The following is a 21,094-nucleotide window of genomic DNA, read 5'->3' as shown; positions in this document are numbered from 1 at the left end:
AAGGGGTTGACCTAAATGCTACCCCTAAGGTCCCTTGCAATTTTGAGAGTCTGTGACCATCAGGTGAGAAGTAGAAAGATGAAAATAGGACTGAGGGTGGGGCAAGTTGTGGACAATGTAACAGACCAGTTTTCGCCTGCTCAGTAAAGGTGGAATAAAGTGGAAACCTTCAAAAGAGGCTTAAACATTGTTTCCTTTGGATCTTGGCAACCCTCTGCCTGTTCTAACCTTGGCTTTAGCTCTGCTTGACCTTATATTCATAAATTATTTCCACAGGAATAAATACATCACATATGCTTTAGATGACCAGAAAATCTGGCAACTGGAAAAGAACTACATGTCCCAGGAGGATGATTGTACGTGTTTTTTCATTACACTCTTTTTAAATTTGCATCCATCTCCTGGTTGGAGAGTTTTCTGTCCCAGAATGCTGAGATGCCATCCAACTTTAATTTTAGAAACATTCTACCCTTTCAATCTCTTGAAGGTCCTCTGGGCTGGAATTGGGACCACCCAATTAAGGCTAATCCCTCTCTTTGGTGTCAATGAGGAAGAGCATTTGACTTACACTGTAGCTGAGTTTGCTGAGAGAAATATGGCCAAGTTCACTATCTTCTTGGCTTTTGCTGTGTGCCTGGCCCTGAGTAGGCATGATGTGTTTTTTCTCATCCAATCCTAATAGCAATATCTGGTGTCTTGGTATCATTAGCTCCATTTTGCAAATAAGAAAACTGAGCTTCAAAGAAGATTAGAAACTTTACTAAAGTTTCACTGCTCCTGAGTGGTGAAGCTAGGATTGGGCATAACACAGCTTTTCCCACTGCTAATAATTCCTAGTTCTTTGGGTCTGAGAAATGCATAGTCCTTGTGGTGCATTGGAGGATTAGCTGAATAATTTCTTCTTACAGAGGCTAATGGAAGCTTCCTACCATTCCCCTAAGAACACACAAATCATGTGTGAGTAGTATAACTTTTGGATTCAGCTTCATTTTCTCCTGTCCCTTTTTGGTAAGAGTTATTTGCATCAAGCCGGATTTGTAATTTTTTTTTTTTTTTGCTTGCCCTTTAAAGCTGTGATATCCACCCATAATCATTATCTAGTTATGAGTGGTCATACACACACCCTTAGTGAGCATGGTCACAGTTTGGTGGGTACCAATGCTTGTCTACCTTAAATGCCTTCAGACTTGTAAATGGAACTCAATGTCAACCTTAAGAGCTTATCTTGCAGCTGTGCATCTAGGTACAGTTTCTTCTCTTGTGGAATTTATTCAACATTAATATGTTTATAAAACATTTATTGAGCACCTGTTATATGCTAGGCCTTGTGTTGGGCATTGGAAATGTCAACATAAAGAACGCATATTGTAGATACACACACATTCAGTGTAACTAGCAGAGTCTTGGAAGCTAGTGGCAGACAAACTAACCATATCATTCTCTTCCTCTTTTCTCAGAGTCCTTGTTTTGTTTATTCATTTAACAAACATTGAGTGCCTGCAGCAGGCCCAGCTCAATACTCAGTTTTAGAACATAGACCCAGATAATCTCCACAGTGTGTTTCTTCCAGATCTTAGGTGGAAGTAGACATACATGTCCATATCAATGACAACACAGCATATGACTTAGGTGTGCACAGAGGCTGGGAAGAAGATCCAGTGAGTTTGGCAAAGTTTTTTGGAAGAGGCAATAGCTGAAAAAAGGTAGTTGCTGTTAGCCTTGAAGAAGGGCTTTTGGGGGACAAGGGGGGCAGGAGCAAAGATTCAGAGTGGGGTTAAGGAACAGCTCGCTGGGGGAAAATGTCAGGGAAACATTACCAGGCTGATGCTCCTGGAGAAGCACATGTAAGGGTGGGGGGATGAGGCTGGGACCATTACATACAGTATCTGATGTAATTTACATAACCTGTATGGCATATGCTCTTATTATCTCAGTGTAACAGGTGAGGCAACAAAGGCTGGAAGAGATTCGGCTACTTGTTCAAAGTCAGACAGTGAGTATGTTGAGGTGCTTGGACTTGCAGGCGGGCCCTCTTGGCTCTGGAGCTGTGCTCTCCGCCTCCAGGGCAGTGCTAGCAGGGGCAGGCATGGAGGTCTGGCTCACTGGCTAAGATGCTTGTTCCCTGTCTCTGAATCATTCAAAGGTAATCTTTCTTCCACCTGCCTTGTGGTGGTATCCAACTTTTCACTAAATTGTGACTAATGGGTCTGATGTGGACAACCTCTTCTTAGCGTGTTTTTACCCTCCTTTTATCCAGCCAATCAGTGGTCCAGAAATCTTCATAGAAAACCTTCCTGTGCCCACCTATGCAATAAAGCAGCTGGAGAAGATTTATCCCCTTTCTCAAAATTTCCAGGTTCATTTGGGAGCCCATCACTACCTGCAAACCATTCAGTTCAGAGAAACTCTTTGGGGACTGAAATAGGAGCAATCAGTGGGGGCTGGAGGAATGTAGGGCAAGTGGGCCTTGAGCGCTCCCTGTAAGGTTGCAAAGGATTTAGGAAGGTGGAGTGCATATGTTAGCAAAATTATTCTATCTCACCACTGATAAATGGGACAACTTTTCCTACTCTCCCTGTCCTTCGAGATAATTTCTGGGTTGGAGTTGGCTCTTGGGTAGGAGAGGCAATATTGGGTATTCATGCATTTAAAATAGAAATTATTAAAACCTAGTAACTCAAGAGCTCAAAGATAAGATGATGAAACTACAGAATGAAATAAAAAAAGTAATTACAAGGCTCAGAAAAAAATCGAAGTTACCAGCAATGTCATTATATAAAATGTTAATAGGGAACAGAATAGAATCCAATGAAACTTAAATCACTAACAGAGAAGGAAGGCGTGGGGAAAATCACAGTGTGTGCTCAGGGAAAAGATAAAGAAGGTATATCAGGGACCAAAAGGTCGTACAAAGGTGATCCCTCAAAAGGGTAACTGGGGAGTTTGCGGAGGGACACGTCTCTTCTGCTCATGTTCCACTGGCCAAAACTTAGTCGCATGGACACACCTGCTGCAAAGAAGGCTGGGCAATGTCTCCAGCTGGGCGGCCAGGTGCCTTCCTAAATTTCAGGTCCGGGGCAGGCTTTCTGTCACTGAAAGGAAAACCTGGATATTGGGAGCAATTGGTGTCTGTCATGAGGGAAACTTTATGTGTTGGTCTCAGACTGACTTTCAGCAGAAGAAAGAAATTGAGTGGAAATGTTTACAGAGTTCTGGGGAAAAGGCAACAGGGGTGAAGACTTCTATACTTAAATCACTTTGCAACTGTAAGGCAAGCAGACGTTCTCATCTGTGTAAGAACTTAGGGACATTAGCACACCCATGAACCCTTCCTGGGAAAATTCACCAGGGCATAAGGAAATTAATCAGCAAATACACATTGGAAAGCATAGTGAAAGGTCATTTTGGTGAGCCCTTAATCCATTCAGATAGAGAAGCAAAGCTACTCAGGGGTGGGCAACTAAGGCTGAGGAATACAGTGTGAGGAAGGAAAAAGAATGTAGTAGAGAGGTGGCTGCTGGGACTCACACCTGTAATCCTACCACTCTGGGAGTCTGAGGGGGGAGGATCGCCTGAGGTCAGGGGTTCGAGACCAGCCTGAGCAAGAGCAAGACCCCATCTCTACGAAAAATAGGAAAGCTAGCCGGCTGTTGTGCGGGGCACTTGTAGTCCCAGCTACTTGGGAGGCTACCACTCTAGGAGTCTGAGGCAGGAGGATCGCCTGAGGTCAGAGGTCAGGGGTTCGAGACCACCTGAGCAAGAGCAAGACCCCTTTTCTACTAAAAATAGAAAAGCCAGCCGGCTGTTGTGTGGGGCACTTATAGTCCCAGCTACTAGGGAGGCTGAGGCAAGGGGATCTCTTGAGCCCAAGAGTTTGAGGTTGCTGTGAGCTATGATGCCATAGCACTCTACCCAGGGTGATGGAGTGAGACTCTGTCTCAAAAAAAAAAAGAGTATACTACAATATACTAGAAAAGAATATACTAGAGACAGATAGCCAGGGGAAAGAAGTGGAGGTGATATAAGTGGTAACTTTTATTAGCTGTTCAGTTTTCCCTTTAGTTTTACTTTTCTGTAGAATTAAAGTAACATTTAAAAATGAAAAGTAACTATTTTATAAGATAATCTCCATCCATCCTTCTTTCACACCTCCTTCCTCTCGTTCTCTACACTTCTATCCATACGTAAATGTACAGACAGTCAAGGAATGATACTAATCTATTCTCTTTTTTTTTCATTGTGGAGGGATCTTGGGTGATTTTTAGCTCCATATCATTGACATTGTTTAAAGATAATGAACTAGTCTTATAAGACTACTAAGACTGTTCTAAAAGATATCATTAAATACTAGTCCTCAGGGAGTGAAGAGTGGGGTGAAAGATACAAAGAGATGAATAAGACATTGTCTTTTCTTGGGGGAATTGCTGAGTCAGTTGGCAGAACAGAACACATTGTAAATCAGATGGGAAGTTGGGTGCTGGGACCCAAAGGACCATGGGGAAGAGGAGATAGGTGGAGTCTGACCTGGCTGTTGAAGGATGAGAAGAATTCTGGTAGGTGGAGATAGGGAGAGAGGACGTTCTTGGCCTGCAGGTGGCAGGAGCACAGGTGTGAGGTGAAAGTCTGTGGTGTGTCAGGCTCAGGGTGAGAAGTTGCGGGTGGAGAGCAAAGGATGAATGAGGGGAGAGCTGCTGTCACTTCATGCCTACTCATCCCAGCTGCTTCACACTCCCCACACAGCACGTATTCCTGCTGTGCACATGAGGAAACTGAAGTTAAGAGCGACAGATTTACTGCCCAAAATACACTGAAACTGATTTGACCTCCCTGAGCTACCTGCCGTCCAAAGCCCATGGTTTTTACTGTGCTGTGATTTGTAGCATGCAGGGACCTGAGTTAGCCACTTTCGTGAAATGTAAAATACAAAACTGTAAATAAACATAAAGCAGTTTTGTAGGTAAATATTTTTGTGTAAAAATGTATTTGCTTATAAAATATTTACCTATAAAACATATTTTAATGTGAATTTTGTAGGTAAGCTTTTAGGTAAATGTAAGAAGTCTGAATTAAGGTTTAGATTCCACCATCTGGCAGTCATGTGGCCCCAGGTTACTTAATCAGAGTCCTACATTCCTTATGCATGAAAGGGGAAAAGTCTGCCCCTGTTTAGTCTCAGATTAATTTTTAGGTCCAAATTAGATCATAGATGTGAGAGGAGAAAGCACAGAAAAGCCACACAGGAAGGTTTGTTGTTGCTGGCGCACCCTTCTCTGCTGAGAGCGCACATCCGTTAGAGCACCCACAGGTGTCTGTGTAGGTCTCACAGGCAGGGACGTAGTCAACAGGGAAGAGTCTGTGCTTCCCTGTCTCACGTAACCACTGGGGGCTGCGGTGGGCAGCAGCTGTGGGCCTGACCTTGCCCCTGTCTGGGTGAGCGGGCACTCCTGCTGTCTTCTTGGTTCTGAGGAATGTCTGGGCCAGAGAGCTGGGTCCGGATGGCTGTGAACAGCATGAGGCAGGTGGAGGAGGGTGTTCCAGATATGCTAGGCTACAGGAAGGGATGTTGGTGTCACCAGTCCAGCAAGGCCCCTGCCAGGTCTGGTTGAGGATGGTGGCCTGGAAAGGGGATGGGAAGGATGGGATTGTCAGGAAGCTTTGATGGCAGTCTTTACTTTCCAGAAGTACTGACCAGGGCAATGTGGCCCTGGTCTCAGAGAAATTGAGCTTCTGACAAAACATATCAGGATGGGTGGGCAGCCTGAACTCAGCACTGAGCTGGTGTGGCTGGACGCACCTTACATTTGCTTCAGGAAGAGTCAGGATTGTTCTGGGGTCTGGGATGAGGCCTGCTGTGCTCCTGGGTCCCAAAGCCCTATTGTGTGTTTGTGTGTGGGGGGCGGGGGGGCATTGTAGAGAGATACAGGCTACTCTGTACTGCTGAAGAGACCCGTTTTCCTATGCCCTGATCCCTCTGCTGTTACCTGGCCTTTGTCTCAGCCTCAGCACCAGTGGGCCGTCACTCAGCTTGAGCCCCCTCAAATTCTCAGCCCATGGAGGAAAGAGAAGACCTGTTACCTCCTACATCATGCTTAGCCTGTTAGACGAAGTTAACTGTGTTAGACCACGGCACCCTGGGCTTCAGGGATGACAAGTGGGATCTCTGCACAGCCCTGAGCCCAGCACACTGTGTAGTCCTTAGGTGTCCTTGTGCAGGGGGCTCAGCTGTCCTGATATCCCTGTCTGCCCTCCGAGTCACATGCATCCAACCCCCCAGGAGCGTGAGCGGGTGCTCTTTGGGTGAGGTCTAGGTGTGAGAGCAGGCCGTGGAGCTGCCGCAGCCTGTTGTGGGGAGCACCTTGGGGCTGTGATGCCCTCCTGTCCCACTGGGCAGTCTTTTTTCAACCTGCCAATTCTGGCCTTGGGAGCGAGAGTCAGGCAGCAAGATGAAAGCGAGAAATTCTCTCGGATGGTCCTGGTTCTGAGCCCTGCTGGGGTGTCAGGCTTGGGGCCTTGCTCTTCTTGCCTTGTCTTTTTGGGAACCAGGTGGTTGTCCCAGGCGAGAGGGGCAGGAAGGCACCCTGAGAGCCATGACAAAGGCAGCTGGGCTGAACATCACTTACCTGAGAGCAGGCTGCAGGGATTGCCTTGGTCAGTTGTGCGGTGCCAGGGGGACGCTGGCCCTGGCCAGAGCTGGAGGTGGTAAGTGACATACGAGGAATAAATCCCCAGAAGACGCTTCCTGCCAGAGTGCTCACCTTGGCTACTTTTGTGCTCTACACAATGAATACCTTATTCCGGGCTCTACATTTGGAGGAGGGGAAGGAGCAGCCAGGGAGGAGTTAGACCCGGGGCCTCTCCTGGGGAAATACTCTGATGGACTCCTGTTCTTGTGTCTTCAGCCAGATCCAGAGTCTCATAGTGGGAGGGCTGAGAGGCTCATTGCTTTCCCTACCACCATTTGCAAGGTCACCTTCCTCAGAAAGCTCTTGTCATCCAGAAAAAGTCCCATACTTTGCCAGACAGACTTGGACTTAAATTCCAGAAGTGCCCCTTCTCAGCTGTGTGGACCTGGGAACTGCTCTGATCTCCAGTTTCTCATATTGATCCGTGTTAATCATTCTTGCCTAAAGTGCTGGCGTGAGTCCTGTGTGCTGTGTTTGACCTGGGCCTGGCCATGTGTTTGGGGATGAATACATAGTGGTTATTGTTAATATCACAGCCCTTGCTAATGGTTATTCTTAGTTACTGGTTGCCTAATGGGCCACTGTGCTAGGCACTGTGAGCTGGACGAGACACAGCTCTCTCAGTTGAGGAGGAGAGATGGCAGGTGCACAGTTCCGAGGGAGCTGGAGGCAGAGGAGCACGTGTCCACTCTGCCCGCAGGGCAGGTCAGAGAAGAGGGATGAAGAGGAGTCTGCCAGGCAATTGTAGATCCCCTGAAAAGGGACAGCAGAAGCTGCCACGAAGGGCTTCCGCCTCTGCTGGCATTTGAACCCATTCAGTGTGGCCAGTATGGAGTCTGCAGTCTTTTTCTGGCAGATGGGTAGACATGGACAGGGACCCAGCCAGGCTTGACAGGGGGAGAGGGTGCTGAGGTGGCACTTGTCATGACAGAGGTCTCTCCATCAGTATCTGCCCCTGGGTGAGGGCTGCAATCAGGAGTGGACCTCCCTCAGAGGGACAGGAACAGAGTACTCAACAGGAATTGCAAAGGCAGAGCCCACCGAATGCAGGCTCCGGTAGCATGGACAGGTGGGGCTTCATAAAACACAGGTATGGAACTGTTATCAAATAGGGACAGTGGCTGGGTGGGAGGGGTGATCTGTGACTTCTGCAGTTGCTGGAGAGTCCAGTGAGCCCATGTGCAGTGCTCAGTGTCACATACAAATAACCAGAAGAGACTGCTTTGATATTTAAGGATATACAGTTGTGGTTTTAGTTATTCAAAAATGACTTTTAAAAACCATATGATATACACCCACTGTGGAATTATTTGGATAAGATAAAGAAAGAATTTTACTTGCCATAAGGATGGCATATGTCACTTAGCTGGTGATAAAAATAAATACAGGAGCTTTCATTTACCGAACTCTTTTTTTTTTTTTTTTTTTTTTACATTCAGATCCATATGAAGGTACAAACCATTGGGTTATATAATTTATACATGTAGGATTAAAGTCCAAGTTGTAGCTGTGCCCTTCACCCAGGCAGTGTGCCATCTATCCAGGCATTGTACCTCATTTATTGAGCTCTTACTACATTCAGGTACATTATATCTCAGTTATCCTGGGTAAGTCCAGCTCTGTTCTTTTTGTTTTATACCCACTCCATAAATCTGAACGTGACTAGAAAAGCACCCCACAATCCTCTAATTCAGCAGCGCCCATGCGGGCCACTTGCTGATTTTGTGAGGACTCTTTTTGCTTAGTTGTGGTGTCAGATAGCAGGAAAAGTATCCACGAACCTTTTTTGCTAACCAGCTTTTGTTAGTGTGTGTGTATTTAATGTGTGGTGCAAGACAACCCTTCTTCTTCCAATGTGTGGCAGAGAAAGAAGAAAGTTGGGACACCCCTGGTCTAGTTCGTGACCATGATGGTTAAGTGGACTTAGGTGTTGTAGGCCATCTTGCTCCATTTCCTTGGTTCAGTGGTTGTCAACTTTGGCTGCCAGTGGTGGTGGTACCTGGGGGGAATTATGAAAAGTACTGCTGCCTGAATTCCACCTGAAACTGTTAAAATCAGAGTCTTTGAGGGGCGGGCCCGGGCATCAGTATCTTCTTTAGAGGTCTGCAGTTGATTTTGGTGGGCAGCCATGGTTGGTTGGAAACCACTGCCATTCTCTCTAACGGAGATTACCGTTTCACACCTTTTTCTCTCTCTTGGAACCTCTAACACCTCTTTTCATCCTCACACTCAGATGACAACCTTGTTTCACACTTACCTGAAAAAATAATGGCAATCTGTAGGGAACTTTCGTTCTTTTTTGTCTTAGTCTTTTCTGGCTGCTATAACTATCTCACAGACAGGGTGATTTATAAACAACGGAAATCTTTGTTCACAGTCTGGAGGTGGGGAAGTCCGAGATCAAGGTGTGAGCAGATTCGGTGTCTGGTGAGAGCTTGCTTCCTGCCTTACGGAGGGCATCTGCTTGCTGTGTTCTCACATGGTGAAGGGCCTCCCTAGCTCTGTGGGGTCTCTTATAAGGGCACTGGTCCCATTAATGTTAACAGAACCTTCACAACTTAATCAGGTTCCAAGGGACCGACCTCCTGATACTGTCATGTGGAGGGTTGGGGTTTCAACATGTGAGTTTTGGGGGAACATGAACTTTCATACCCTAGCACATTTCCACCACCTAATCTGTGCCCGTTGCCTCTACCTTCTGCCTATTGCTGTGGATGATGAGTTGGGTTTGTTTCTCTTGTAAGACCTGCACCTCCACTTGAGTGTGCAGCTTTATTCCCTCTCAATTAAGGACCTGACTACAGCAATTCTTTCTTCACTTTCTAATGTTCTCTCTCTGACTAGATTGTTCCCATCCACATCTCTCTCTCTCTCTCTCTTTTATTGACAGCTATATCACCATCAATCTCTTTTTACCATCTCTGACTCTCTATCTACTGACTATTCCTCCCACCTAAACCCACCCACATGCACAGGCCCTGGCACAGCCTCTCCTGATCTCAGCTCCCTTCCAGCTACTGCCTCACTTTTCTGCTCCTGGAAAGGGTTTTCTGCCTTTGCTCCTGACAAGCCCTCTTCTCATGCTCATTGGAACTCATTCTGGTCAGTCTTTTGGCTCCATCACACCACCAAAACTATACCTGTCAGGTTCATCTATAACCTCTTTTGCCAAATCTAGTGGTTGGTCTCAGTCCTTAACTTGACTTATAAGCAGCATTTGGTAGAGTTGACCATTCCCTCTTGGAAAACTTTTTTCTCTTGGCTTCTGGGACGTCATCTCATTGTTTGGTCCTTCTCTTTTCTCACTGGCTTCAGGTTCTCCATTTCTTTTGTTGGCTCATTTTCACTTGTTCACTTTGAAGGGCTCCAGGGAGTGGGCCTGAGCTTTGGCCTCTTCTCTGTCTCCCCACTCCCTGGGCAATCTCATACCATTCATGTGCTGACAGCCCTCAATTTATATCTCCTTTCCCCTGAAATCTGTGCTCAGACATTCAGCCATCTACTTGACAAGTTTCCTTAGATGTCCAGTGGACAACTCAGGTATGACAAGTTCAAAACTGAACTGCTGCTTTTCTCTCTAAAAGTGACTGTAGAGTTCTCTTACAACTATCCTACTTCAGTAGAAGACAGCTTTATCTTTTCGTTTGCTAGAGCTTATGACTCTAGTCATTCTAGAGTCTTGTTCTCTCACACTGCATCCAGTCTGCCAGCAAACCATGTCAGCTGTACTTTCCTAATAAATCAAAAAGCCCACTATTACTACTTACCAGGGTCACCAAAGTCATACTAGCCCAGGTCAGAGTAACCTCTACTTTTAATTTTTATAACAGTTTCATAACTGGGCCTGCAGCTTATATTCTTGCTCCTATGGTCTATTCTCAAATCAACAACTAGAGCAATCATTTAAAAAGATGTAGAAGCACCAGGCACGGTGGCTCATGCCTGTAATCCTAAGCACTCTGGGAGGTCAAGGAGGGTGGATTGCTTGAGCTCACAAATTTGAGACCAGTTTGAGCCAGAGCGAGACTCCATCTCTAAAAATAGCCAGGTGTTGTGGCAGGTGCCTGTAGTTCCAGCTACTGGGGAGGCTGAGGCAAGAGAATCACTTATGCCCAAGAGTTTGAGGTTCCTGTGAGCTGTGATGCCAAGGCACTCTACCAAGGGTGACAAAGTGAGACTCTATCTCAAAAAAAAAGATGTAGTGATATGTCACTTCTCTGCTCAAACACCAATAAAGACTTCCCATTTCATTCAAAGGCAAAGTCTTAGAAAGGACTGTAGGGTCCTACACGACCCGACCTCCAGAACCTCACAGACTTCATCTCCGGCTTTCTCCTTCCGTTCATTCTGCTTCACCTCACTGAGTTTGCCCTTCAGGCATGAAGCACATTTTCCCTTAGAGCCTTTGCACTGTCCCCTCTTGTCAGGACACCATTCCTACAGAAAGCCCCACTATTTGTGCCATCTCTTGTTCAGATTTCTGTTTAAGTGTCACCTTATCAGGGAGGCCATTGACCCCTCTTATGTAAGGTAATGGTCTCATGCTCATTTCCTCCCACAATCACTATGGTGGGAGGACAATGGCTCTCCCTTTCTCTTTTATAACTTGCCTTGTTCTTCAACCCTGTGTCTCTTCTTGCTAGGAAGTTGTTTCCATGAGACCAGGGACTTCATCTCATTGGTTCCCAGCGATTCACTAAGATCCAGAGCAATGCTGCAGGAATCACAGGCATAATGCATACTTCTTGGAATAACCCACAGTTTATAGAGGAGAAAACTGAAGCTCAGAGAGGTTCAGTAACTTTCTCAAAGTAACACAGCTTGCTAGCATAGAACTAGGGCTCAAGCCTTCTGAGTGACTCTGTCATCACACTGGCACTCCCCTAATACTCATCTCAACCTGCTTCATTTTGCCATATCTTATTGCCAAAAAGCAGCCCTACAGAGTGACAAAAATTCCCATGAAAATTGTCCCAAATATGACTGGAACTGTAGAAAATGTATACACAATCCTTTACCTGCAATTTCTAAGTCTAAAAATCTGTAAAAAATCAAGTTTTATTCCTAACACATTTGATGGCAAAACCTGATTTGGACTGATGTGAGGGTGTTTAAAAATCTATGTCTGTAAATTTTTTTTTCTTCCTGGTAACTAGCATTTCTTTTAAGGATCTTTCCAGGAACATGCTAAGCCTTAAGGCCTGATTAAGATCAGGCACAGCAGGCCAAGCTGAGAAGGGTGTGCGTGAAATGTCCTTCTACAGCAGAAGGAGTGAGCCAGTGCCTGTCTACAATGTGCTCAGCAACGAGACCTCCTGCCGCCTGTCCTCATCCCTTCCTCTGCTTCATTCACTCCGTGCTGCAAGCTAGGGGTCTGTTCTGCTTCACCTTGTCGTGAGATTGGAGGAGCCTTTCTGCATAAAATCAGCAGTCCAAGAGTGAAGGGCTGATATTTAGGGTTCTCCAGGTAACATGTGCAGATTGCTCTCATGCAACCTCTGGTAAGATCCGCAGTTCAGCAGCCCTGTCTATGCACACACAGTATCCATTCACCCTGTCTGACTTTTAAATGTAAAAAGATAAGTAAAGATCACTGGATACTGGAGAGAAAATTTGAAACATGAAAGGAAAAAATTAAAAGAGGCGAACAACAACATAAAAAGAAACTCATAAGAAATATAGGGGAGCAGAAGAAAATGTCACAAAACTTGTAATTACTGGTCTCCAAAGGGAAGAGAAGTTATTGGATTAATAAGTAAAAGCAGTGTGCAACAAAAAGGGGTATTCTGAGAATAAGAAATAACTCTTGGAAATTAAAAGTATGATAATGGAATGAATCAGTAGATGATTTGGAATATAAAGTTGAAGAAAAACTTATAGAAACATGTAGAAAGTTCAACAAAAAAGACAAGGGAATGAAAGGATTTTTCTGTGAAATCCAACATCTGAATGGTAAGACTTACAAAAAAGAGAATAGAGACAAGGGAAGAATTAAAGAAATAATATAGCTGGGTATGGTGGCTTGTGCCTATAGATCTAGCACTTTGGGAGGCTAAGGCTGGAGGACTCCTTGAGAGTAGGAGTTTAAGACCAGCCTGGGCAATACAGTGAGACCCTATCTCTACAAAATACAAAAATCAGCTGGGTGTGGTGGTGCATGTCACTTGGGAGACTGATGTAGGAGGATCACTTGAGCCCAGGAATCCGGGGTTATAGAGAGTTAAAATTGTGCCACTGCACACCAGCTTGGGTGACAGAGCATGACCCTATCTCAATCAATCAATCAATCAAGGAAAACTTTGAGACTTGAAAGCCATGGGCTTCAAGATTGACAAGCCCATGTAAGTACCCAGGGCTATGAATGAAGAAAAGACATACCAAAAGAAAAGCTTATAGACAGAAGAAACTCTGCCCCAAACCAAATGGATTATATATATGAAAATAGAAATATGATTGACATCAGTTATCTCTGTGGTTACAACTCTGAAGCTAGAAGACAGTGAAGCCATATGTTTAAAATTCCAGCTGAGAAGTTATATCCAGACAAATTATTAATCAAATGTTAGGATGGGGTAATGACATTTTTGAATATAAGGACATTCTTTCCAACTGAGAAATGAAATTATATCCAGACAAATTATTAATCATAATTGAGGGTGGAATAATGGCATTTTTAGATGCAATGCTCAATTATTTTACCTTCCACACAGCCTTTCTGAGAAAGTGACTATGGATATGTTCCTCCAAAACTAAGGAGTAAACGCAGAATAGATGGGATCTCTTTTTAAGCGTAGAGAACAACCAATTCAGATCAAAGTAAGAGGACAGATGTTTCCAGAAGGGAGATTGTCCAGAAATTTTTTTGAAGAACCAATTGATTACATAATGACATTTGGTGTACTGTGATAAGTTTTACAGTTTTGTTGAAAAGTTGAGTGCTAAATTAGTGACAGCAGATAGAAAATTAAGCAAGCAATGAGGCGATAATGGATTCCAGAAATGACAACTCAGAATGTACATGAAAGAAGTGACACAGCACAGTCTGAAACTTGGCCATGAATAGTAACTCGTCATAACAGTGTGACTTCTAGGGTTGATTTAATAAAATGGCACAATTCTATTGGGAGAATGCAGGAAGGACCAGAGGCAGCAAAGTCCTCATTTGTTGTAGCAGGAAGTCGATAAATAACATCAAACACTGGAAAAACCCAGAGCTGTGTAATACGCTATTTAGATACGTTGAGATGACTCTAGATGCAGATGAAAGAGTCTGACGGCAGAAATTAGAGATTTGCAGAGGTGGAAGGGGCCTGCTGTTTCTCCTTGTAACCTTGCAGTACCATTCTTTAAGTACTGTTTGATTTTTAAAAAGGGCTTACTGTCTCCCTAAAATAGTCCCAGCCAAAACCTGACTGCTGTAGGGAACATACTAACGACACAGACAAGTGAGGAAACCATTCTTCCTTTGGATGTTTTGCATATGGCAGTGGCCGAAGAGCTCTTCTCTGGTTCTCTGAAAATAAATGCTTACATCATTTCTCTTCTGGTCGGAGCCCACCACGTATTTGTTCCATTGAACACGTGACTGATATTTAATTTCAGCTCTTCACTGGGATCTTTTGGCCGCGCTTTATCCTAGCATTGGAGGGAAGAAAGGCCTCTGGAGGGGCAGGTTGTTGTGAGGAATCCTGGCTTAGTCACTTACCAGCTCTGTGCTTGACCTCTTGTCATCTCACCAAAAAAAAAAAAAAAAAAAATGGAGAAAACATTCCTGGCCTCATAGGACTGTGTGAGAAATAAATGAATAATTTAGCACAGAAAGCGGCTGGCACATAGTAATTGCTAAAAATATTAAAATTAAACACAAAGGAATATTTGTGGTTAATACTTGGTCTAGGACAGGAGCCCTGTAATGTTGGGTCCAGGCTCCACAGATGAACCATCAAGGGTGGGTATGAGCCCTGGGAGGGAAAGGAGGGGTATGATGGGAGTAATTCAGCAAGTCTCCTGATTTTAGCAAAAGTTTTTGTTGTATTTTGGGTGTGTTGTCTTCTGATTTGATTGCAGTGCTCAGCAGATTTGTAGAGATCCAGATCTTAGAATGTCATATGCTCAGGAATCAATAAAAGCTCTTAGCTAATTTAGCTGCATATTGAAACACAATCAGAACAATTACTCTTGTCCTAGATAAAATGGAATAATGGGTCCAGGGTTAACAGGGTTATCTTGTCCTACAGCTCTTGGGTGTCTTGGGGATTGCTTCTTAAGGCCAGGGACCTGGGCTGGAGGCTCACTCCTGTGACGGGCTAATTCTCTGACTAGCAACAGAGCCTTTCAGCAGTATTCTGCTTTGAGGGGCTGGGCTATGAAATTCTTGGCTCAGTTTATAAACTTCTTTGTATTCTTTGATTCTTGGTGGGCTCTCCAAGCCCAGATTCTGCGTCTGTGATCAGTGCCTCACAGTGTACACTGACGTGAAGCAAATACTTGATGGAGGCAAGGGGGAGTTACGGAGGCCAAGGCAGCCCTTCCTTTTAGCTGTTCATCACCTGTGTCTTCTGGATGCTTCGGGGCCTAAGGGTGGAAGAGAGCATGGATCAGCCAAGTCACTGCCAGGGGCTGTAAAGTTGGGGAAGAGTGTGTGAGGGTTGCACTGAGCCATGAAGTGCAAGGAAGAAGTCCATATGTATGGTCCTGGCTGGTTGGGCTTCACGAGAGAAGTAGGGAAACCAAATGTAGTTGTAAAGCCCCGTGACCCTTGTGGGATAGGAGGGAGGTCAGCGAACCCAGCTGGTGGTGACGGATTACAGTGGGGTTGTGAATTAAATGGGAGCTGTATTGAAACTGCAAGAAAGCACATGACTTTATAGGTGGTTTGGGGACCCTGTAACCAGCCGAATGTGTACTGCCAAATAAGGAGATGGGAGGAGTTTGTACAATTACTTAATGGAAAATCTTTAGAATTGAGAATAGAAAAATCACCCAGGTATGCTTTAGCAATCCAGAATGGTCCCATTCAGTGGTCTTATCTATTAAAAACCCAGCCACAAACTTGGAGGAAAAGTTTTTTTTTAAAAAAGGAACTTGGGCACTCATAAAAGATGGCCTAAGCCCTGGCCCACAGCCAGGCACTGGATCCCCCTGTTCCCACTCACAGCAGCCTGGGGCTTTAGCAGCAGCAGTCAGCTGGGACCCAGAGCCCATTTAAACCAAGATGAAGAAACCAAGGCCTCTGTTAACTCTTGTCTTACCTGCCCTCACAGGCTGGGTTATTTGCAGCTCCTGCGCTCAGTGCCAGGCCTCTAATTTGCACAGATTTGCTGTACAATAGAGCTGGAAAGAAGTCTTGCTCTTACTGTCCTGGTTTCCCAGCCCAAGCTTGCTGCAGCCTCAAAGCCTGGGAGAGATTGTTTTAGATGGGGCAACTTGATTGCAAAGAACAGAGACACCTACCCAAATTTTACCAGAAGGAGGGTTTATTGGAGGGAGTCAAGGGGTGAGTTCAAGAATAAAAAGTAGAAGTGTAGACAAGCCTTGGAGCAGCTAGAGTAACCCAGCACCTGCTGTCTCTGAGGCTGACTGGTTTTCCCGTCTGCTCCTCCCTGGACCTCTGCCCTGGTCTCTAGGTAGGCCAGCTCCTTCCCCTTCCCCACAAAAGCAGGGTGCATGGGCAGGCAAGGTAAGGAGCCTGGTCAGCTAGGAAGGGGCAACCTGTTTAGACAGATTTCCTGGTGAATTACCCATCTCCCACTGAAGGTTTGGCCTGGAATGATGGAAGCTGGCTAGAAAGAGATGGAGAGTGTGGTTGTCCTTGTTGGTAAGGGGGTGAGTGAGTCAACAGCACCCCCCCCAGCACTGTGTCCCTGTCCCTCCAGGAAGGCTTCTCACTCGCAAGCTCCAGCTCCCTCCCTCCCCACTCTACTTTCCCCATAGGACCTCTGGCTCTTGGTGTTTTGTTGACATTAATTGTAGACATCAGCAAAAGGCCCAAGGCCTTAAGCAACTTTTTCTCTTTCCACCTGACCTGATGCCTTTGCAGTTTACTCTGTTCTACCTGGAATCTTTGTAAGGCCGTGACCACCTCACCCCTCAAATGGCTCACTGCAGCTTCAGTTTTTCTAGTTCCTGCCAACATCTGCACTCTCATGGGATGACTGTCTTTTCTCTTTGGATGTGACAGTTTATTTCCCCCTTCCCCACGCTGTCCGTGTGTATCTACCACTCCTCTGCCCTCAGCCGTTGTTTACTGTTATCCCCCTTACCAGTTCTCATTCAAGCACTGCCCCTTCCCCAGCCTTGATTAGGGCAGCTTGTTTTAGCATCATGGATCTTGTCTTAGACTTGAGCTGACCTGAGTGTGAGCATGAAATATGAAAAGTCAGACTTTTGGAACTGCTCATTCCTTTTCACAAGAAATGTTATACTTGGTGGATGAGGATGTGGGTAAGGGAAGGAATGGGGGAGAGGGGAAAATTAGAGAATTGGGCATATTTCCCCATTGCTGGGAGGAGTTTCCATGGCATAGTAGTCCTGGAGGTAGCGTGCCAAAACTGTTCAGAAGCCTGAGAAATTTGGAAACTCTTTGACCCAGCAATTTGATTTTGAAGATTATGTCTTATGAAAATAATCATGGTTCTTCCCCTGAAAGATTTAGTCTCAAACACTATTTGTAATTATTAATAGCACCAAAAAAAGAAAGAAAAAAGTTGAAGATGACTTAAATGTCCAGCCTTTGGGGGCTGGGTAAAATTTATGCTACGGCTATGCAGGGTGCCACTCACGGCTCCGTAAGTATTATGTAGCCTCAAAATGGCACTGGAGAAGCCATTGGCATGCTGCTGCTGAGGACCACTTAATGACACAGCAGTCACTACACCATGCTCAGCTTTAGCACATCTGTATAGAAAATCTGGAACATGGAAGGAAAAAACACCAGGCAGGGCGTGTTACCTGTAGTCGAGTGGAGAAAGAATGAGTAACTTCTTTCCTTCTTTTCACTTAATTATATTTTCTAAAATTTATAGATTGAACATAAATTTCTTTGGCATGAGGAAAAACAACAATTACTTTAAAAACAAATGCTGTCCATCTAGACAGCTGTAATAATATCTGGGCTAACATTTAGGCTCAGTTAAAAATGGTTCTAAAATGAACTAGAAATTGAATTCTCATTTGTAGCAGGGTAAACAACCTACTACCGGTCAAAGGGAGACTATGAGTAAGTTCAATGTAATATTAAACTTACTCATTATTTGAGTAATATTTGCTGATTGTAGTCACTTGTCTGAAAGCCTTATCTAAACACAAGACCTAGGTCAGATCCGTGACTCTCTGACTTTTGCTATTCTTACCACTGATAGGGTAGCATAAGGATGGTTGACTGCCGTGGAGTTTGCTTTGCTTAATGGGCAGCCCCGAGGGGGTGGGTAAAGGGTGATCATGTGGCCTGTTTGGGTCCTGGGAAGGAGGCTGGCTCCTTCTGGTGAGGGATGAGGTTCTGAAAGTGGCAGGAATGACCACAGCTGATAGTGGGCGGATCAAGGGCTTTTACCCTCCTGCATGTATTAACATTTGTGCTTTTGGTTCTCAGCCCACAGGCGGGGGTAGAGCTTTTGACTCACAATCTCTAATTTTCCTCTCTGCAGGTGGGGGTAGAGCCAGTTGTACAGAGCCCCACATCCAGCAGTCCTGGGACAAGCAGTGGATGTCATGGAGCCCAGCTGAAATGGACTGGCCCCCTTGAGCCCGTCCCAATCCCTGGTCCCAGGTCTCCATCCCAGTGCTGAGGTGAGATGCCTTAAATCCCAGTTTGTGGGAAAAGAGGACAGAATGCCGTTTGTGGAGGGTGAGGGTTCCTCTAAGGCTCAGGAAAGAAGGAGCTATTGTTTCTGGTTTAGTCAAACCATCTGCTTTGGCCTCAGCCCATTGGGAGACAGGTCATTCGGTGGGCAAAGTGGCTTCTGATTTGCCAGAGTGGGTCCTTTGGAATCTTGACAAGGAGTTGCATTTTTTCAATTGCTGGTGAAATTTAAACTCCAAAAGGAATGAATTTATCCTCCAGGTAAGACTGTACACTCAGGTGAATGCTTAAGTATTCTGCCAACTGCCTTGGCTGTTCTGCAAGGCAGCTTTTAGGAAACATGGACACACACAATCTGCCCACCCCCCCCACACACACCCAAGGGAGACAGAGTGACAGAAATTATGCAGGCAGGTTATTCCAAACATTCCAATAAGCTCACTAAAAAATGATTTTAAGGACCTGATAAATTCTGATTATAAAAATAATATGTGCTCATAGGATGATTGGAAATGCTGATGGGAAGATAATGTCTGAGATTTTACCCCTGTTAATAATCTGTCGGGTAGTTTTCTATTAAAGTTACTTTTTAAACTTCCACAGGATGTTGATTTCTCTTGCCTGGAGGTGAGGCAGAAAGACCACTCCATTAGGACCTGGGAAAATTTGCCTCTGATTTGCCTCTGGTCTGGAAACAGTATAGCGTCAATTTTTAAATATTCAAACATTTTGCAAATGAGTTGTTAAAAATTGTTCAAAACTGCTGGTGGCTTGAAATTGACCATGGTGGGAGAAATGCACATTATGGAAATCAGCAAGTAGTAGGAACCAAGGCTTTTTTACTGTTGGAGATTTCGATTAGATAAGCACACCACTGCTCCCAGTGTTTCCCCTACCTGCAGCGGCTGTGGGGCAGCACCTGGCAGGGCAGCCCTTCCCCTGCGAGTCTTTTTGTGTCTTCACCTGTGAGCAGTGGGTGCTCAAAAACATCAGTTGCATGAATGAACCAGAGAGAGATTTCTGTCTTTATTATTTTATAAGGCAAATGCCACGTCCCATAAAATAATGAAAATGGAAACATCTTGCATACTGTGGAGTTCCCCCGCCCATTTAGGAAGGGGGCTTAGCTGAAAGGGAAATCTCTGGCTTATTAATGGAAGGAAGCTGTATTTCCCTCCTCCCCTTTGGCTCTTTCTCCTTGGGGAGTCTGTGAATTACTGACACCCTCTTAAGAAGGCAGATGAAAACCTTCCTTTTACTGACCAACATCTGGGGCAGATTTCCTTCCTGGAAAAGTCAAGAAGTTGCTCAGAGAAGTGTGAAAGGGAAGCCCAGGCACTGCAGGCTGTGAGAGCCAGAACTGAAACCCGAGCTTTTGACTCACAATCTCTAATGGGGGAGGAGGAACTTCCTGCCAAAAGTGAAATTTCAACAAAAGCCTCTTTCTTCAAATCCCTGCTGTAGCAGTAGATCAGAGCTAATTAAATTAACATAATGAAACCTCAGCCTCTGTTTTCCCTCTCTGCTTGCTGAATCTTCTGATTCCCTGTGGGCACCTATCCCTTCTTCCTGTGAAGGAGAGGGTGGGGTATCATTTAGGCACTGGTGTGTCTTTGTACAATTGTAGGCTTAGATAATTATAAAGGTAGTAAAGGCTGTAGAGGCCATCTGGTCCCAAACCCTCAGTTTAGGAAGCCAGGTCACATAGCTGGTGATTATCAGTTCCTGAGGTGAAGGCTTGTGCTTCTGGGGAGGAAGGGAGCCCAGGTTGTGGGGTGGGGGTGTTGGCACTGCTCAGGAGACCACCTGATGGCTGAGCCCTGCACATATTGGCAGGGGAGGTGGTGGGAGGGTCTCCAGGTGCCAGCCCTGCCTCTACCCTTCCCAGGCCCTCCCCTGTGCCTGCTGCCACAACCCCAGTGCCCCTCAGTGATGAGGCACCCCTCTAATGTGTTGGGAATTAAGTCTTCATCATCAGAGGTCTGGTTTTTCAGGTCAGTGGAACCAGCCAAGATCTTATTCTGGGGACATGGAGTATGTCTGTGATGAAGGGACAGGAAGGATGTCAGCTGAGCTCCCGATGGCTCCAGGCACTGTTTTGTGCTCTGTTTACATTATCTCATTTAATTCTGCCACAACCTAACAGGGTATCCATCCCCATGGTGCAGATGTGGTGATTGAATCTCAGGGAGATAAAGAGATTTGTCCACAATTTCATAGCTCCTAAGCAACAGAGATGTGAACTAGGGCTGTCCGTGACCTCCATGGCTTCTCAGAGCTAGTGAGTGCTTGCCTACGGTCAATCCAGTTCCAACATCATTCCATCTCTGAAGCTGTGTGAATAGCTGCAGCTCCCGGTGCTTGGAGCTTTACAAAATGCCGCACTGTTCCTTTTAAATCCCAAGGGCTCTTCCTTGTGGCGTAAGCTAGCATCAGAGCGGGGAGCCTTTGTAGAGTCCCAGAGTGCAGTCCTCTTGGCCACTGAATGCCCCAGGTGGTGAGATGTGGTGCTGGTGGGTGGCCTCCCAGGTCTCCCAGCCAGTTAGAAGCAGCAGAGGGCTTCTCAGCCTCTCAGAACTTTTTCCAGGGATCCAGGGCAGCACTCTGAAAT

At 45.4% G+C, this 21,094-nt stretch overlaps 1 protein-coding gene across 2 annotated transcripts in view; it reads left to right on the top strand.

Annotated features, from left to right (window-relative positions):
• The window catches only part of ST6GAL1 (ST6 beta-galactoside alpha-2,6-sialyltransferase 1), a 129,229-nt gene that overhangs the window by 8,854 nt on the left and 99,281 nt on the right, over positions 1 to 21,094 (top strand). The window contains exon 2 of one of the 2 annotated variants that reach the window (XM_053564898.1): positions 18,329 to 18,470. The gene's annotated coding sequence lies outside the window, so the exon portion shown is untranslated. Of the gene's footprint in view, positions 1 to 18,313; positions 18,471 to 21,094 lie in introns of those variants that run through there. The other variant, XM_053564901.1, reaches the window with a different exon arrangement.

The sequence above is a fragment of the Nycticebus coucang genome, chromosome 16 (genome assembly GCF_027406575.1).
Source record: "Nycticebus coucang isolate mNycCou1 chromosome 16, mNycCou1.pri, whole genome shotgun sequence".
NCBI lineage: Eukaryota > Metazoa > Chordata > Mammalia > Primates > Lorisidae > Nycticebus > Nycticebus coucang.
This window is presented reverse-complemented; position numbering and strand designations above follow the sequence as displayed.